Source organism: Ranitomeya variabilis, chromosome 1 (genome assembly GCF_051348905.1).
Source record: "Ranitomeya variabilis isolate aRanVar5 chromosome 1, aRanVar5.hap1, whole genome shotgun sequence".
Lineage (NCBI taxonomy): Eukaryota > Metazoa > Chordata > Amphibia > Anura > Dendrobatidae > Ranitomeya > Ranitomeya variabilis.
In genome coordinates this window covers 245,907,773-245,922,560 of record NC_135232.1, presented here as the reverse complement: position 1 = coordinate 245,922,560, position 14,788 = coordinate 245,907,773, and positions in this window count along the sequence as shown.

Below are 14,788 nucleotides of genomic sequence, written 5' to 3'. Positions count from 1 at the left end.
ATCTAACAATTAAAAGTTTTTTCTTGTTCCAGACATCAGATGTAAGTGTGCAGAAAATTCTAGCCTTTTTTTGTAGTATTTTTTGGAGTGTCTTACAACATTTTTGGACACCATTTTGCTGACCAAAAAAATCTGTAGCTGGCCCAAAAATATTTAGCTACAAATCTTATATTTATCACTGTGATTTGTATGCCACACGCATCACATATCATTGCGTTAAATATTTTACAATTTTAGTACTCCATTTTTTTTCTTTTTAGTGTCATAGTCTACTTATTGACACAATTTTGGTGGGCCAAAAAAATCAAGGCCACTTTTTGATCAGTCTGATATCTCCATCCTACGCCTGGTCTATCTGTGGTCTCTAAATACTTGCTTTTCAGGCATACATTCCATTTTTTTGTCTGTCTGCTGCCCTTGTTCTATACAGTATTTTGTGGTTAAAAAAATAAAAAACAAATTCTGGCCACATATTGAAACAGTCTGTTATCTCAATCAGATGCCAGGTCTATATGTGGTGCCCAAATCCTTGCTTTTCAGGCATACATTCCAGTTTTTTGTCTGTCTGCTACCCTTATTCTATAGAATAATTGGTGGTTAAAAAATTGTAAAAATAATCCAGGCCACATATTGAAGCCGTCTGTTTTCTCAGTCAGATACCCAGTCTATCTGTAGTCTCCAAATCTTTTCTCTTCAGGCATACATTCCACTTTTTTGTCTGCTACAATTGGTCTATACAGTATTTTGTGGTTAAAAAAATAAAAAAAAATCCTGGCCACATATTGAAACAGTCTGTTATCTCAGTCAGATGCCCAGTCTATCTGTGGCCTCCAAATACTTGCTTTTCGGGCATACATTCCAGTTTATAGTCTGTCTGCTACCCTTGTTCTATACAGTATTTTGTGGTTACATTTTTTTTTAAATCCAGGACACATATTGAAACAGTCTTTTATCTCAGTCAGACGCCTGGTCTATCTGTGGTGTCCAAATCCTTGCTTTTCATGCATGCATTCCACTTTTTTGGCACTGTGTTAGCCTACTTCGTGAGAGTAATTGTCTTTTCAAAAAATAAAAAAAGGCCACATATTGAACATTGTGGTTTTTCTGTCAGACGCCTCCTCTGTCTGTTTTAAAAATTGTTATAATTGAGTGCTCCTTTGAACTGGTTTTGGCGTGTCTTACCCTAGTTATTAATAAAATTTGTTAAAAACAAAATAAAAAAATTATTGTCCCAGTGCAGCCTTCAGTTGTCTATACCCCAGTCATTGGAACGCAAGCGGAAGTACGCAGCCAACGCCCCACAGGCCACAGTACTCGAAATGTTGCCCTTTAGGCTCATCAAGATGGAAGCTTTCCACAACCTGATGGTGGCGGCCTTCCCAAGGTACTCGGTAACCAGTCGCCACTATTTCTCCCGGTGTGCCATACTGGCATTACACCAGCATGTGTCCAACAACATTACCCGTGCCCTCAACAATGCGTTGACACGTGGACAAGTGCTTGAGGCCAGGGACAGTACATCTCACTGATGGCACACTGGGTTAACATAGTGGAAGCCGGGACCCAGTCAGACCTTGGGATGGAACACATCCTCCCCATGCCGAGGACTGCAGGCCCTACGTCAATCAGTGTTGCCCCCACAGTCTACAGCTCCTGCACCTCTTTCTCCTCCTCTTCATCCTTCATCTCTGAAATCAACACATCAGTCAAAAGCTGGAAGCACTGCAGCACTGCCTCAGCCAAGCGGCAACAGGCTGTGCTGAAGCTAATCTGCATAGGTGACAAACCACAAAATGCAGTAGAGTTATGGACAGCACTGAAAGAGCAGTCAGATTTTTGGCTGACACCGCTGAGCCTACAGGCAGGCATAGTCGTGTGTGACAATGGCCGGAACCTGTTGGTGGATCTGCGGCAAGGTGAGCTTACACACATACCTTGTCTGGCCCATGTGCTTAACCTCGTCGTTCAATGTTTTCTCAAAAGCAACCCGGAGCTCCTGAATCTGCTCGTGAAAGTATGCCACCTGTCTGCCCATTTTAGAAAGTCAGCTACAGCTTCAGCCGCACTTGCCGTGCTTCAGCAGCATTTGCATCTTCCGGCTCACTGGCTGGTGTGTGATGTCCCCAAGCACTGGAACTCTACACTGCATATGTTGGAAAGCATTTGTGAGCAGAAGAGGGCAGTTGTTGACTACAGCATCAAGAAGACCATCGTTATTCAGTTCAGACTTCACACATAAGACCTCAGGAATAGTGTTGAGCGATACCGTCCGATACTTGAAAGTATCGGTATCGGAAAGTATCGGCCGATACCGGCAAAGTATCGGATCTAATCCGATACCGATACCCGATACCAATACAAGTCAATGGAACTCAAGTATCGGACGGTATCCCTGATGGTTCCCAGGGTCTGAAGGAGAGGAAACTCTCCTTCAGGCCCTGGGATCCATATTAATGTGTAAAAGAAAGAATTTAACCCCTTCACCCCCAAGGGTGGTTTGCACGTTAATGACCGGGCCAATTTTTACAATTCTGACCACTGTCCCTTTATGAGGCTATAACTCTGGAACGCTTTGACGGATCTTGGCGATTCTGACATTGTTTTCTCGTGACATATTGTACTTCATGTAAGTGGTAAAATTTATTCGATATAACTTGCGTTTATTTGTGAAAAAAATGGAAATTTGGCGAAAATTTTGAAAATTTTGCAATTTTCCAACTTTGAATTTTTATGCCCTTAAATCACAGACATATGTCACGCAAAATACTTAATAAGTAACATTTCCCACATGTCTACTTTACATCAGTACAATTTTGGAGCCAAAATTTTTTTTTGTGACGGAGTTATAAGGGTTAAAAGTTGACCAGCAATTTCTCATTTTTACAACACCATTTTTTTTTAGGGACCACATCTCATTTGAAGTCATTTTGAGGGGTCTATATGATAGAAAATACTCAAGTGTGACACCATTCTAAAAACTGCACCCCTCAAGGTTCTCAAAACCACATTCAAGAAGTTAATTAACCCTTCAGGTGTTTCACAGGAATTTTTGGAATGTTTAAATAAAAATGAACATTTAACTTTTTTTCACACAAAATTTATTTCAGCTCCAATTTGTTTTATTTTACCAAGGGTAACAGGAGAAAATGGACCCCCAAAGTTGTTGTACAATTTGTCCTGAGTACGCTGATACCCCATATGTGGGGGTAAACCACTGTTTGGGCGTATGGCAGAGCTCGGAAGGAAAGGAGCGCCATTTGACTTTTCAATGCAAAATTGACTGGAATTGAGATGGGACGCCATGTTGCGTTTGGAGAGCCCCTGATGTGCCTAAACACTGAAACCCCCTACAAGTGACACCATTTTGGAAAGTAGACCCGCTAAGGAACTTATCTTGATGTGTGATGAGCACTTTGACCCACCAAGTGCTTCACAGAATTTTATAATGCAGAGCCGTAAAAATAAAAAATCATATTTTTTCACAAAAATGATCTTTTCGCCCCCAATTTTTTATTTTCCCAAGGGTAAGAGAAGAAATTGGACCCCAAAAAATGTTGTGCAATTTGTCCTGAGTACGCTGATACCCCATATGTGGGTGTAAACCATTGTTTGGGCGCATGGCAGAGCTTGGAAGGGAAGGAGCGCCATTTGACTTTTCAATGCAAAATTGACTGGAATTGAGATGGGACGCCATGTTGCGTTTGGAGAGCCCCTGATGTGCCTAAACTTTGAAACTCCCTACAAGTGACACCATTTTGGAAAGTAGACCCCCTAAGGAACTTATCTAGATGTGTGGTGAGTAGGGTTGAGCGACTTTCATTTTTTTAAGATCGAGTAGGGTTTTGGGAAACCCGATTTTGTCCAGAGTCGAGTCGAGTGCAGTCGGCCGATTATCGCTAAAAGTCGGGGATCGACCGAAACACGAAACCCAATGCAAGTCAATGGGGAAGCATAGTCGGCAGTGAGTGGAGGCCAGGAAAACACCTACAGTGCCCATTTTAATGCCAAAAACATCCATTCTTGTTTCTGAAGCTTGCCAATCTTAATTAACTGTATAATAATAGTTGGGCATAGGGAATTGGGGGAAAGTTGTGGGGGGAGTAGGGCTGGCTCAAGTTTTTCGTGGGCCCAGGAAATGCGGACTACGTCACGGCGGTGTTGCAGGGAAAGGTAAGTATTTAAAAGTTGCAAGTGCTGTGATCCTGAGCAAGCAGGGGGGGGCCCACTCGTTCGCATTGCCACTGGCACAGGGCCCCTCAAAGTACGGCGGTGTGTTTGCATGGCGGGGGCGCCTCCCACCAGCAGCGACACTTTTGCGTACTCTGAGGGGCCCTGTGCCAGTGACGTAGCCAACGAGTATGCCCCCCCACCTGATGAAGGAACCTGCACTTTCATCTGCACCTTCCTCTTTGTCCCTGTGTAAGGTGGTATAACATGCGGGAAGGGGAACCTTACTTTCAGCAGGGTCAGATTCTGGCTGTGTAGAGTACAAGGGGAATGTAGTGGTCTAGGTCAATGTACCAGCAGACTCATTTAGCAGTGGCTGGGCAATGGGCAGGATGAGGAGGAAACAGATATAGGGCCAAAGAATAAAGTAGGCTACATGCAGTTCAAAATTGGTAACAGGACTAAACAGGCGGCATTGCTTTGTTCAGTGGAGTAGCAAACCCAAGAGCAGCAGACACTGTTTCAAGGGCCTAACCACACTAGTAGGCCAAATGCAGTTTAATATCTGATAGTATAGGGCGAAAGCCAGAATGTGGAAGCTCAGCTTTGTTCAGTTGAGGACAACACCAGGGAGGGGCAGACACCTTTAGTAGGCCGGAAAAGCCTATTGCATTTTTTAAAATGGTAATTTGGAGCAGAAGGTTGAAGCTCAGCTTTATTTAGTTGAGGACAACACCAGGCAGGGGCACACAGACAGACACCTTTAGTAGGCCGGAAAAGCCTATTGCATTTTTTAAAATGGTAATTTGGAGCAGAAGGTTGAAGCTCAGCTTTATTTAGTTGAGGACAACACCAGGCAGGGGCACACAGACAGACACCTTTAGTAGGCCGGAAAAGCCTATTGCATTTTTTAAAATGGTAATTTGGAGCAGAAGGTTGAAGCTCAGCTTTATTTAGTTGAGGACAACACCAGGCAGGGGCACACAGACAGACACCTTTAGTAGGCCGGAAAAGCCTATTGCATTTTTTAAAATGGTAATTTGGAGCAGAAGGTTGAAGCTCAGCTTTATTTAGTTGAGGACAACACCAGGCAGGGGCACACAGACAGACACCTTTAGTAGGCCGGAAAAGCCTATTGCATTTTTTAAAATGGTAATTTGGAGCAGAAGGTTGAAGCTCAGCTTTATTTAGTTGAGGACAACACCAGGCAGGGGCACACAGACAGACACCTTTAGTAGGCCGGAAAAGCCTATTGCATTTTTTAAAATGGTAATTTGGAGCAGAAGGTTGAAGCTCAGCTTTATTTAGTTGAGGACAACACCAGGCAGGGGCACACAGACAGACACCTTTAGTAGGCCGGAAAAGCCTATTGCATTTTTTAAAATGGTAATTTGGAGCAGAAGGTTGAAGCTCAGCTTTATTTAGTTGAGGGCAACACCAGGGAGGGGCAGAAGCCGTTAGTAGGCCCTAACCACCATTTTTTTTTTTTAAAACCACTTAATGAGAGCCGGAAGGTTGAAGCTCAGCTTTATTTAGTTGAGGACAACACCAGGCAGGGGCACACAGACAGACACCTTTAGTAGGCCGGAAAAGCCTATTGCATTTTTTAAAATGGTAATTTGGAGCAGAAGGTTGAAGCTCAGCTTTATTTAGTTGAGGGCAACACCAGGGAGGGGCAGAAGCCGTTAGTAGGCCCTAACCACCATTTTTTTTTTTTTTAAACCACTTAATGAGAGCCGGAAGGTTGAAGCTCAGCTTTATTTAGTTGAGGACAACACCAGGCAGGGGCACACAGACAGACACCTTTAGTAGGCCGGAAAAGCCTATTGCATTTTTTAAAATGGTAATTTGGAGCAGAAGGTTGAAGCTCAGCTTTATTTAGTTGAGGGCAACACCAGGGAGGGGCAGAAGCCGTTAGTAGGCCCTAACCACCATTTTTTTTTTTTAAAACCACTTAATGAGAGCCGGAAGGTTGAAGCTCAGCTTTATTTAGTTGAGGACAACACCAGGCAGGGGCACACAGACAGACACCTTTAGTAGGCCGGAAAAGCCTATTGCATTTTTTAAAATGGTAATTTGGAGCAGAAGGTTGAAGCTCAGCTTTATTTAGTTGAGGACAACACCAGGCAGGGGCACACAGACAGACACCTTTAGTAGGCCGGAAAAGCCTATTGCATTTTTTAAAATGGTAATTTGGAGCAGAAGGTTGAAGCTCAGCTTTATTTAGTTGAGGGCAACACCAGGGAGGGGCAGAAGCCGTTAGTAGGCCCTAACCACCATTTTTTTTTTTTAAAACCACTTAATGAGAGCCGGAAGGTTGAAGCTCAGCTTTATTTAGTTGAGGACAACACCAGGCAGGGGCACACAGACAGACACCTTTAGTAGGCCGGAAAAGCCTATTGCATTTTTTAAAATGGTAATTTGGAGCAGAAGGTTGAAGCTCAGCTTTATTTAGTTGAGGACAACACCAGGCAGGGGCACACAGACAGACACCTTTAGTAGGCCGGAAAAGCCTATTGCATTTTTTTAAATGGTAATTTGGAGCAGAAGGTTGAAGCTCAGCTTTATTTAGTTGAGGGCAACACCAGGGAGGGGCAGAAGCCGTTAGTAGGCCCTAACCAAAGTTGAAGGCCAAATGCAGTTTAATTTCTGATACTATAGGCCGAAAGCCAGAAGGTGGAAGCTCCGATTTAGACAGTGGAGGACAATTTGAATTAGGGACTGCAGACAGACTTAGTAGGCTGTCCCCTGTGGACCATGCATCCACCACATTAACCCATTGCGCCGTAATGGACACGTAATCTTCCGTGGCCATGCCTACAGGTCCATGCGTCTGTTGTCAGGTGCACCTTTGTACTCACAGATTGCCAGAGTGCATGGACAATGCGGTCTTCTACATGCTGGTGGAGGGTTGGGATGGCTTTTCTCGCAAAAGAAGTGTCGACTGGTTAGCTTGTAGCGTGGTACAGCGTAGTCCATCATGGCCTTATTAATAGTAAATAAAATATATAACTAGGCTCTATGAACTTTTAAATAGGTTCCAGGGGTACACGGGCAGCATTGGTGTGGTCAGTGGAGGAGTATTGCAAGTAGGGGCTGCAGACAGGCTATCAAAGGCCTAAAATAACAAACAATAGGCTCATTGCAGTTTTACAGCGGTTACATGGATAGACGGGCAGGCAGCTTGGTGGTGAGTGGAGGAGTATTTAAAGTAGGGACCGCAGACAGGCTTCAAAGGCCTAAAATAACAAACAATAGGCTCATGGCAGTTTTACATCGGTTACATGGATACACAGGCAGGCACTCCAGGCAGCATTGTGGTCAGTGGAGGAGTATTGCAAGTAGGGGCCGCAGACAGGCTATCAAAGGCCTAAAATAACAAACAATAGGCTCATTGCAGTTTTACAGCGGTTACATGGATAGACGGGCAGGCAGCTTGGTGGTGAGTGGAGGAGTATTTAAAGTAGGGACCGCAGACAGGCTATCAAAGGCCTAACATAACAAACAATAGGCTCATGGCAGTTTTACAGCGGTTACATGGATACACGGGCAGGCAGCTTGGTGGTCAGTGGAGGAGTATTTAAAGTAGGGACCGCAGACAGGCTTCAAAGGCCTAACATAAGAAAATGGGCTGGCTGTAGGCACTTTATAATTGGTTCCAGGGGTACACGGGCAGCAGTGGTCTGGTCAGTGGAGGACTAGTGGAAGGAGGGACCGCAGACAGGCTTCAAAGGCCTAAAATAACAAACAATAGGCTCATGGCAGTTTTACAGCGGTTACATGGATACACGGGCAGGCAGCTTGGTGGTCAGTGGAGGAGTATTTAAAGTAGGGACCGCAGACAGGCTTCAAAGGCCTAACATAAGAAAATGGGCTGGCTGTAGGCACTTTATAATTGGTTCCAGGGGTACACGGGCAGCAGTGGTCTGGTCAGTGGAGGACTAGTGGAAGGAGGGACCGCAGACAGGCTTCAAAGGCCTAAAATAACAAACAATAGGCTCATGGCAGTTTTACAGCGGTTACATGGATACACGGGCAGGCAGCTTGGTGGTCAGTGGAGGAGTATTTAAAGTAGGGACCGCAGACAGGCTTCAAAGGCCTAACATAAGAAAATGGGCTGGCTGTAGGCACTTTATAATTGGTTCCAGGGGTACACGGGCAGCAGTGGTCTGGTCAGTGGAGGACTAGTGGAAGGAGGGACCGCAGACAGGCTTCAAAGGCCTAACATAAAAAAATGGGCTGGCTGTAGGCACTTTATAATTGGTTCCAGGGGTACACGGGCAGCAGTGGTCTGGCCAGTGGAGGACTAGTGGAAGGAGGGACCGCAGACAGGCTTCAAAGGCCTAACATAAAAAAATGGGCTGGCTGTAGGCACTTTATAATTGGTTCCAGGGGTACACGGGCAGCAGTGGTCTGGCCAGTGGAGGACTAGTGGAAGGAGGGACCGCAGACAGGCTTCAAAGGCCTAAAATAACAAACAATAGGCTCATGGCAGTTTTACAGCGGTTACATGGATACACGGGCAGGCAGCTTGGTGGTCAGTGGAGGAGTATTTAAAGTAGGGACCGCAGACAGGCTTCAAAGGCCTAACATAAGAAAATGGGCTGGCTGTAGGCACTTTATAATTGGTTCCAGGGGTACACGGGCAGCAGTGGTCTGGTCAGTGGAGGACTAGTGGTAGGAGGGACCGCAGACAGACTTCAAAGGCCTAACATAAGAAAATGGGCTGGCTGTAGGCACTTTATAATTGGTTCCAGGGGTACACGGGCAGCAGTGGTCTGGTCAGTGGAGGACTAGTGGAAGGAGGGACCGCAGACAGGCTTCAAAGGCCTAACATAAAAAAATGGGCTGGCTGTAGGCACTTTATAATTGGTTCCAGGGGTACACGGGCAGCAGTGGTCTGGTCAGTGGAGGACTAGTGGAAGGAGGGACCGCAGACAGGCTTCAAAGGCCTAACATAAGAAAATGGGCTGGCTGTAGGCACTTTATAATTGGTTCCAGGGGTACACGGGCAGCAGTGGTCTGGTCAGTGGAGGACTAGTGGAAGGAGGGACCGCAGACAGGCTTCAAAGGCCTAACATAAAAAAATGGGCTGGCTGTAGGCACTTTATAATTGGTTCCAGGGGTACACGGGCAGCAGTGGTCTGGCCAGTGGAGGACTAGTGGAAGGAGGGACCGCAGACAGGCTTCAAAGGCCTAAAATAACAAACAATAGGCTCATGGCAGTTTTACAGCGGTTACATGGATACACGGGCAGGCAGCTTGGTGGTCAGTGGAGGAGTATTTAAAGTAGGGACCGCAGACAGGCTTCAAAGGCCTAACATAAGAAAATGGGCTGGCTGTAGGCACTTTATAATTGGTTCCAGGGGTACACGGGCAGCAGTGGTCTGGTCAGTGGAGGACTAGTGGAAGGAGGGACCGCAGACAGGCTTCAAAGGCCTAAAATTACAAACAATAGGCTCATGGCAGTTTTACAGCGGTTACATGGATACACGGGCAGGCAGCTTGGTGGTCAGTGGAGGAGTATTTAAAGTAGGGACCGCAGACAGGCTTCAAAGGCCTAACATAAGAAAATGGGCTGGCTGTAGGCACTTTATAATTGGTTCCAGGGGTACACGGGCAGCAGTGGTCTGGTCAGTGGAGGACTAGTGGAAGGAGGGACCGCAGACAGGCTTCAAAGGCCTAACATAAAAAAATGGGCTGGCTGTAGGCACTTTATAATTGGTTCCAGGGGTACACGAGCAGCAGTGGTCTGGTCAGTGGAGGACTAGTGGAAGGAGGGACCGCAGACAGGCTTCAAAGGCCTAACATAAGAAAATGGGCTGGCTGTAGGCACTTTATAATTGGTTCCAGGGGTACACGGGCAGCAGTGGTCTGGTCAGTGGAGGACTAGTGGAAGGAGGGACCGCAGACAGGCTTCAAAGGCCTAACATAAAAAAATGGGCTGGCTGTAGGCACTTTATAATTGGTTCCAGGGGTACACGGGCAGCAGTGGTCTGGCCAGTGGAGGACTAGTGGAAGGAGGGACCGCAGACAGGCTTCAAAGGCCTAAAATAACAAACAATAGGCTCATGGCAGTTTTACAGCGGTTACATGGATACACGGGCAGGCAGCTTGGTGGTCAGTGGAGGAGTATTTAAAGTAGGGACCGCAGACAGGCTTCAAAGGCCTAACATAAGAAAATGGGCTGGCTGTAGGCACTTTATAATTGGTTCCAGGGGTACACGGGCAGCAGTGGTCTGGTCAGTGGAGGACTAGTGGAAGGAGGGACCGCAGACAGGCTTCAAAGGCTTAACATAAAAAAATGGGCTGGCTGTAGGCACTTTATAATTGGTTCCAGGGGTACACGGGCAGCAGTGGTCTGGCCAGTGGAGGACTAGTGGAAGGAGGGACCGCAGACAGGCTTCAAAGGCCTAACATAAAAAAATGGGCTGGCTGTAGGCACTTTATAATTGGTTCCAGGGGTACACGGGCAGCAGTGGTCTGGTCAGTGGAGGACTAGTGGAAGGAGGGACCGCAGACAGGCTTCAAAGGCCTAAAATAACAAACAATAGGCTCATGGCAGTTTTACAGCGGTTACATGGATACACGGGCAGGCAGCTTGGTGGTCAGTGGAGGAGTATTTAAAGTAGGGACCGCAGACAGGCTTCAAAGGCCTAACATAAGAAAATGGGCTGGCTGTAGGCACTTTATAATTGGTTCCAGGGGTACACGGGCAGCAGTGGTCTGGTCAGTGGAGGACTAGTGGAAGGAGGGACCGCAGACAGGCTTCAAAGGCCTAACATAAAAAAATGGGCTGGCTGTAGGCACTTTATAATTGGTTCCAGGGGTACACGGGCAGCAGTGGTCTGGCCAGTGGAGGACTAGTGGAAGGAGGGACCGCAGACAGGCTTCAAAGGCCTAACATAAAAAAATGGGCTGGCTGTAGGCACTTTATAATTGGTTCCAGGGGTACACGGGCAGCAGTGGTCTGGTCAGTGGAGGACTAGTGGAAGGAGGGACCGCAGACAGGCTTCAAAGGCCTAAAATAACAAACAATAGGCTCATGGCAGTTTTACAGCGGTTACATGGATACACGGGCAGCTTGGTGGTGAGTGGAGGAGTAGTGCAAGGAGTGTCTGTCCCAGTACTCCCAAAATATAAATAGATGTTAATGTCTCGCAAAACAACCAAAACAAAAAAAAAGGTGGCATACTTAGGTACAGGGGTGGGCTCATCTGCTGAGTTTCTGACATAGTAATTTGGCAGTAACTATTTAATGGTGCCAATATAGGACACAGACACAGACTACTTTAAGTTGCATCGTAGATGTCTACAAATTTGTATTGTCAGTGCCAGACATTGAATGATGTCAGCGAATAGACTAAAGATTGGTGGAGCTGTGCGACATAATTTTGCATGTGGTAGAGCACATTTTGAGCTGGGGTAGGGGGGAACTCTCTAGAGGCCGGCGGGACCGCCCCAGGGCCCCTCATGTTACAACGGTGTGTCTGACGTTGGGTGCGCACCACCACCGCCAGAGACACTACATTGTACTATGAGGGACCCAGTAGCAATGCCGTCAACCAAAAGCGAGCACACCCACCTCTTCAGACAAACAGCAGTCTCACGGGTGCTTGCGCCAAGTCGCGATACCACGGCCCCGTGTGGGGAGTTTGGCCATTTAGGGAGGTGTAAACATGTCGTATGCTGTACAATCAGCTGCAGCAAATTAGACATTAGAAAAGTAATTCACAGGCAAGAGCCTTTCATAGGAAAGCTAGGTGTCGGCCGGGCAAGGTGGGGCAAAAGATTTCGAAATCCAGTTGTGGTTCATTTTAATGAATGTTAGATCGTCAACATTTTGGGTAGCCAGACGAGTCCTTTTTTCGGTTAATATTGAACCTGCAGCACTGAATACTCTTTCTGATAGGACACTTGCTGCCGGGCAAGCAAGCTCCTGCAATGCATATTCTGCCAATTCTGGCCAGGTGTCTAATTTGGAGGCCCAGTAATCAAATGGGAATGACGGTTGAGGGAGAACATCGATAAGGGATGAAAAATAGTTAGTAACCATACTGGACAAATGTTGTCTCCTGTCACTTTCAATTGATGCAGCAGTACCTGTCCTGTCTGCGGTCATAGCAAAATCACTCCACAACCTGGTCAGAAAACCCCTCTGTCCAACGCCACTTCTGATGTGTGCACCCCTAACACTCCTAGTCTGCTGCCCCCTGGAGCTCGTGTGAGAACGATCACGTGCGCTGTGTGCTGGGAATGCCTGAAGCAAACGGTCAACAAGAGTTGATTGTTTGGTTGCTAATATTAGTTCCAAGTTCTCATGTGGCATAATATTTTGCAATTTGCCTTTATAGCGTGGATCAAGGAGGCAGGCCAACCAGTAATCGTCATCGTTCATCATTTTCGTAATGCGTGTGTCCCTTTTTAGGATACGTAAGGCATAATCCGCCATGTGGGCCAAAGTTCCAGTTGTAAAATCTCCGGTTGTGATTGGTTGAGGGGCAGTTGCAGGCAAATCTACGTCACTTGTGTCCCTCAAAAAACCAGAACCCGGCCGTGACACGCAACCAATTTCCTGTGCCCCCGGGAAAGGTTCGGCATTAAAATTATACTCATCCCCATCATCCTCCTCGTCCTCCACCTCCTCTTCGCCCGCTACCTCGTCCTGTACACTGCCCTGACCAGACAATGGCTGACTGTCATCAAGGCTTTCCTCTTCCTCTGGTGCAGACGCCTGCTCCTTTATGTGCGTCAAACTTTGCATCAGCAGACGCATTAGGGGGATGCTCATGCTTATTACGGCGTTGTCTGCACTAACCAGCTGTGTGCATTCCTCAAAACACTGAAGGACTTGACACATGTCTTGTATCTTAGACCACTGCACACCTGACAACTCCATGTCTGCCATCCTACTGCCTGCCCGTGTATCCTCCCACAAATAAATAACAGCACGCCTCTGTTCGCACAGTCTCTGAAGCATGTGCAGTGTTGAGTTCCACCTTGTTGCAACGTCTATGATTAGGCGATGCTGGGGAAGGTTCAAAGACCGCTGATAGGTCTGCATACGGCTGGCGTGTACAGGCGAACGTCGGATATGTGAGCAAAGTGCACGCACTTTGAGGAGCAGGTCGGAGAACCCAGGATAAGTTTTCAATAAGCACTGCACCACCAGGTTTAAGGTGTGAGCCAGGCAAGGAATGTGTTTCAGTTGGGAAAAGGAGATGGCAGCCATGAAATTCCTTCCGTTATCACTCACTACTAGTGTTGAGCGATACCGTCCGATACTTGAAAGTATCGGTATCGGAAAGTATCGGCCGATACCGTCACAGTATCGGAATCCAATCCGATACCGATACCCGATACCAATACAAGTCAATGGGACTCAAGTATCGGACGGTATCCCTGATGGTTCCCAGGGTCTGAAGGAGAGGAAACTCTCCTTCAGGCCCTGGGAACCATATAAATGTGTAAAAGAAAGAATTAAAATAAAAAATATCGCTATACTCACCTGTCCGACGCAGCCGGGACTTCAGCGAGGGAACCGGCAGCGTTGTTTGTTTAAAAATCGCGCTATTACTTGGTTACGTGAATTCCCGGCTTGTGATTGGTCAGGTCGGCCATGTTGCCGGGACGCGGACCAATCACAGCAAGCCGTGACGAAATTACGTCACGGCTTGCTGTGATTGGTCCGCGTCCCGGCAATATGGCCGCCCTGACCAATCACAAGCCGGGACGTCACGGGAGGCTGGACACGCGCTCATTTTGAAATGGGCGCGTGTCCAGCCTCCCGTGACGTCACGGCTTGTGATTGGTTGCGCCGCGATCAACCAATCACAAGCCGGGAGGCTGGACGCGCTCATTTTGAAATGGGCGCGTGTCCAGCCTCCCGTGACGTCACGGCTTGTGATTGGTTGCGCCGCGATCAACCAATCACAAGCCGGGAGGCTGGACGCGCTCATTTTGAAATGGGCGCGTGTCCAGCCTCCCGGCTTGTGATTGGTTGACCGCGACGCAACCAATCACAAGCCGTGACGTCACGGGAGGCTGGACACGCGCCCTTTTTAAAATGAGCGCGTTTCCAGCCTCCCGTGACGTCACGGCTTGTGATTGGTTAATGGCGGCCATGTTGCCGGGACGCGGACCAATCACAGCAAGCCGTGACGTATTTTCGTCACGGCTTGCTGTGATTGGTCCGCGGCCCGGCAACATGGCCGCCCTGACCAATCACAAGCCGGGACTTCACGTAACCATGTAAAAGCGGGAATTTTAAACAAACAACGCTGCCGGTTCCTGCGCTGAGGTCCCGGCTGCGTCGGACAGGTGAGTATAGCGATATTTTTTATTTTAATTCTCTATTTTACACATTTTAACATTAATGTTGTTCCGATACCCGATACCCGATACCACAAGAGTATCGGAATCCCGGTATCGGAATTCCGATACAGCAAGTATCGGCCGATACCCGATACTTGCAGCATCGGAATGCTCAACACTACTCACTACCTTGCCTGCCTCAAGATCTACTGTGCCCAGCCACGACTGCGTTTCTTGTTGCAAGAACTCGGACAGAACTTCCGCGGTGTGTCTGTTGTCGCCCAAGCACTTCATAGCCAATACAGCC